The sequence below is a fragment of the Osmia lignaria genome, unplaced genomic scaffold (genome assembly GCF_051020975.1).
Source record: "Osmia lignaria lignaria isolate PbOS001 unplaced genomic scaffold, iyOsmLign1 scaffold0038, whole genome shotgun sequence".
Lineage (NCBI taxonomy): Eukaryota > Metazoa > Arthropoda > Insecta > Hymenoptera > Megachilidae > Osmia > Osmia lignaria.
The window spans coordinates 190,001-195,000 of NW_027478179.1; the positions used below are offsets into that span (position 1 = coordinate 190,001).

Consider the following 5,000-nt stretch of genomic DNA (forward strand, 5'->3'; position numbering starts at 1 on the left):
TTTAAAGTATAAAATACACAAAAGTCCACTGAATTATGAACAAAATTACGTCCCTGAATTTAAGAAAAGTCAAGAGGTGTCAGAAATAAAATCCTCTCTGATACGTTCAGAGAGGAAAATAAGTATGGAGAGAGGAGTAAAAATGAAAGAAGTTTTAAGGCTGGGGAAACTTCTAAAGGAGAGAGATTCCAACATATCTAATATGTACATTTAAAGCAAGTCCAAGGAACTCTCTCCGTTAATGTTTGAAAAGGTGTGTGCAGATGGAGGAGAAATGTATAAAGTACAGAGACGAGGTTGGTGGGCCCGCTCTAATGATAAAGATTATAAAATTTGGTGGCAAAATGACCAGCATGATCACTGTACGCGCTTTCTCGATTTGTATAGCATGCCACTGTCCGCGCTATCTTTTATTATATTGTCCAGCGTGTGTGGTCTACGTGCTTGCACGATGGATGCACGGCGTGAAAGTGATTTTCGTGCTTTATGAGAGGAGGAGGAGAATATTTGGCCTCTATAAGAGGTACAAAATTTATGAAATGTGTGTTACATACAAAAGAGAAATGGCTTAACGTCGATCGGTCTTACAGGGAGGGCCGACGACGAAAATTTAAATTTACAATAATAACTAAGCTCCCTGGTTGATCCTGCCAGTAGTCATATGCTTGTCTCAAAGATTAAGCCATGCATGTCTAAGTACATACCGAATTAAGGTGAAACCGCGAATGGCTCATTAAATCAGTTTTGGTTTCTTAGATCGTACAAAACATTACTTGGATAACTGTGGTAATTCTAGAGCTAATACATGCAAACCAGAATTCCACCCAGAGATGGGAGGAATGCTTTTATTAGATCAAAACCAATCGGTGGCGGACGGCTTGTCCGTTCGTCCATCGTCGGCTTTGGTGACTCTGAATAACTTTGTGCTGATCGTATGGTCATCTAGCACCGACGACGGATCTTTCAAATGTCTGCCTTATCAACTGTCGATGGTAGGTTCTACGCCTACCATGGTTGTAACGGGTAACGGGGAATCAGGGTTCGATTCCGGAGAGGGAGCCTGAGAAACGGCTACCACATCCAAGGAAGGCAGCAGGCGCGCAAATTACCCACTCCCGGCACGGGGAGGTAGTGACGAAAAATAACGATACGGGACTCATCCGAGGCCCCGTAATCGGAATGAGTACACTTTAAATCCTTTAACGAGGATCCATTGGAGGGCAAGTCTGGTGCCAGCAGCCGCGGTAATTCCAGCTCCAATAGCGTATATTAAAGTTGTTGCGGTTAAAAAGCTCGTAGTTGAATCTGTGTGTCACAGTGTCGGTTCACCGCTCGCGGTGTTTAACTGGCATTATGTGGTACGTCCTACCGGTGGGCTTAGCTCCTCGCGGGCGGTCCAACTAATATCCCATCGCGGTGCTCTTCACTGAGTGTCGAGGTGGGCCGGTACGTTTACTTTGAACAAATTAGAGTGCTCAAAGCAGGCTACCTTCGCCTGAATACTCTGTGCATGGAATAATGGAATAGGACCTCGGTTCTATTTTGTTGGTTTTCGGAACCCCGAGGTAATGATTAATAGGGACAGATGGGGGCATTCGTATTGCGACGTTAGAGGTGAAATTCTTGGATCGTCGCAAGACGGACAGAAGCGAAAGCATTTGCCAAAAATGTTTTCATTAATCAAGAACGAAAGTTAGAGGTTCGAAGGCGATCAGATACCGCCCTAGTTCTAACCATAAACGATGCCAGCTAGCGATCCGCCGAAGTTCCTCCGATGACTCGGCGGGCAGCTTCCGGGAAACCAAAGCTTTTGGGTTCCGGGGGAAGTATGGTTGCAAAGCTGAAACTTAAAGGAATTGACGGAAGGGCACCACCAGGAGTGGAGCCTGCGGCTTAATTTGACTCAACACGGGAAACCTCACCAGGCCCGGACACCGGAAGGATTGACAGATTGATAGCTCTTTCTTGATTCGGTGGGTGGTGGTGCATGGCCGTTCTTAGTTGGTGGAGCGATTTGTCTGGTTAATTCCGATAACGAACGAGACTCTAGCCTGTTAAATAGACGTAACTTATGGTATCTCGAAGGCCCCCGACTTCGGTCGGTGGGTTTTTACTACCAACGTACAAACAAATCTTCTTAGAGGGACAGGCGGCTTCTAGCCGCACGAGATTGAGCAATAACAGGTCTGTGATGCCCTTAGATGTTCTGGGCCGCACGCGCGCTACACTGAAGGAATCAACGTGTTTTCCCTGGCCGAAAGGCCCGGGTAACCCGCTGAACCTCCTTCGTGCTAGGGATTGGGGCTTGCAATTATTCCCCATGAACGAGGAATTCCCAGTAAGCGCGAGTCATAAGCTCGCGTTGATTACGTCCCTGCCCTTTGTACACACCGCCCGTCGCTACTACCGATTGAATGATTTAGTGAGGTCTTCGGACTGGTGCGCGGCAATGTCTCGGCATTGCCGATGTTACCGGGAAGATGACCAAACTTGATTATTTAGAGGAAGTAAAAGTCGTAACAAGGTTTCCGTAGGTGAACCTGCGGAAGGATCATTAACAAATTAAAAATACAAGAGAAAACCTAACTGAATGGATCATTGATAAAGCGATATAAAAGTTTATTGAGCTCGGACCAAAAATTATACAAAACGAGAAAGATATAATAAATAATACCATATACATGACACAAAACACATAAATCTCGGGTTCGAGCCAATAAGAAACAAATACCAAAACGCTGCGATGCGGTAAAATTACACCGACACGGTTACGTGCGGAGGTCGCTTTGATTACTCATCGCGTTTCTCCCGTCCGTTCGGAACCGCCGGCAAAAAAACTGTGCGACCAACGGCGCCAAAGAGCACGACGCCGGACCATTTCTCTCTGGCTGATGTGAATGGAAGTAAAAGACGCTTGCGTGAGGTCTCTCGACCTTTATCTCTCTAACTTATACTTATGGGTCGTCGTCTACTTGATCGGGTACAAACAAGTCGTAAGAAACAAACAAACAAACCACAAAAATACAAGTCGTAAAAAAACAAACTTCTGTTGGTTAACCTACAATATGAAGGATCGAAATGAAAGAAGGATCATATTATTACAAACCGAAAGTGAAGGATCATTAAAATTGAAATACAATATATATAAATATATAAATGTACCCGTCGTTGCGACACCCTAGTTAAATGGAAAGATATAAAAAAGAGAGAAAAGGAATACAGATGACCCGCCGTCTGATCTTTGCTAAATGATCTGGCATCACCGGAGTTTTTTTGGTCCGTGTTGCGTTCGCTCTATTCGAAATGAAACTCGCGGAGGCGAAGAATTGTTAAAAGTTTACGAAGCGTCTAGGAGTGGTTAAAACTGAGAGAGTTGAAACTACGATGTATTAGAACGAGCAACCGTCGAAACTTTGTTTTCGCGACGTTCTTTTCGTCGCTCTCGTCCCCACGCTCCTACGCTTTGGTTGTTTCTTTGCCATCCGTGTTGCGATAAAAAGATTTCTCCATTGTCCAAAAAGGACGGATCGAGATTCCTCTTTCGAGAGGGAGAGAGAGGTACTTGCGGGTAACCTGGAATCTACGAAACACGCACCGTGGTAAGATTCGTGCGTCCGCCTGATCGATGTGTGTTGTTTACGGACCGGCTGAGAAGCGACGATAGCGAGTCTTTGAAAAACTATGTGTCCATTAGTTAGACCGATCGTCGCCGGCCGTGTGTCTGTTCGAATCTCGCAACCCACGATTCAGCGACAGGACGCGCGCTCGCATTCCTTGTGTGCGTTCGTACTTTTCAAGGTTTTTAAATGTACTTTACGCCCGACCGTCGAGAGGAGCGTGCCACTGGGCGTTTCTCCGACGGTTTCCGTCCTTGGACGCGATCGTGTCGTCAACGATCGAACAAACAAACAAATACGTTGGCGACGCCCGAATTCGCTCTCCCGCACGCGCCGGGTGGGAGAGTGATGTGGGTATCGAATGTGATGCGTGTTAATAATGAAAATAACACTCTAAAGATCTAAAGAGTTTGAAATACAAAATTTTACGATTACCCTGAACGGTGGATCACTTGGCTCGTGGGTCGATGAAGAACGCAGCTAATTGCGCGTCAACGTGTGAACTGCAGGACACATGAACATCGACATTTCGAACGCACATTGCGGTCCACGGATACAATTCCTGGACCACGCCTGGCTGAGGGTCGTTTTCTTAACAAAAGACTGCTTGCGTTTGCTTCTCGAAAAAAGAGTAATTCATTTCTTTCTAAACATCTCGCCGTCGTTCAACGAAAGTAGAACGTTTCGGAGCGGGATTATCGAACGAAATTGAAAGAATGAATGAACGATAAACAAAGAAAGAGTCGCAACGTACGAGCGATAGTTGGGCAGTTCGTCGGCGTTTGTCGTGGAAACGATGTGACGAAAATCGCAACCGATACACTAAATGCAGGCCGTTAAAGGAGAGAAACAAATTTCGAAATATCTCTTCGAACTAGCGCAAGTGCGTCACGGCGCGCGAGTCGTTCGTTAAAATTTATAAACGACCGCCCGTGAAAGCACAGAGTTCTAGGAAGATAATCTATAAAGATTCTCCATCCTGCTGGAAGTTATCGGATCGGCGCGATTGTTCACTTGTAGAAATCCACGCTCCCGACGTTGCCAGAAACGATATTTACGAAAGGTGTGTCAAAAATAAACGAAAGAAGCTCTCCTATAAATTTAGAAAAAGCAAACGAGTGAAATGTTTGAGATGATAATTTGCTGAAATGCAAGCTCGAATAGCCCCAGGGTTTCGAATGATTCCCCGCGCTTTATACATCTCTCTGTTTACAAACGGTGTATAAATGAAAGATCGCTTCAGATGGGTCGTCGCTGTTTGACGCGCGATGCTGTTCCTTTTTTTTTGTCTGTCTGTGCGTTTAGCTTCGCTAAACAAGTTAAATGGTTAAAAAGCGTCGAAAAAGCGAATACACACGCGACAAGACAAATCTAACGAGTAAA

The 5,000-nt window shown here is 45.3% G+C and overlaps 2 non-coding genes across 2 annotated transcripts; both read left to right on the top strand.

The window, feature by feature from the left end:
• The first annotated feature begins 634 nt into the window (after positions 1-634).
• On the top strand, positions 635-2,557 carry LOC143306861 (small subunit ribosomal RNA). Its single transcript, XR_013064153.1, has one exon. It is a non-coding gene; the product is annotated as a small subunit ribosomal RNA (ribosomal RNA).
• Positions 2,558-4,049: 1,492 nt separating this feature from the next.
• Positions 4,050-4,204, top strand: LOC143306876 (5.8S ribosomal RNA). The gene has a single exon (XR_013064168.1). It is a non-coding gene; the product is annotated as a 5.8S ribosomal RNA (ribosomal RNA).
• Positions 4,205-5,000: the final 796 nt, after the last annotated feature.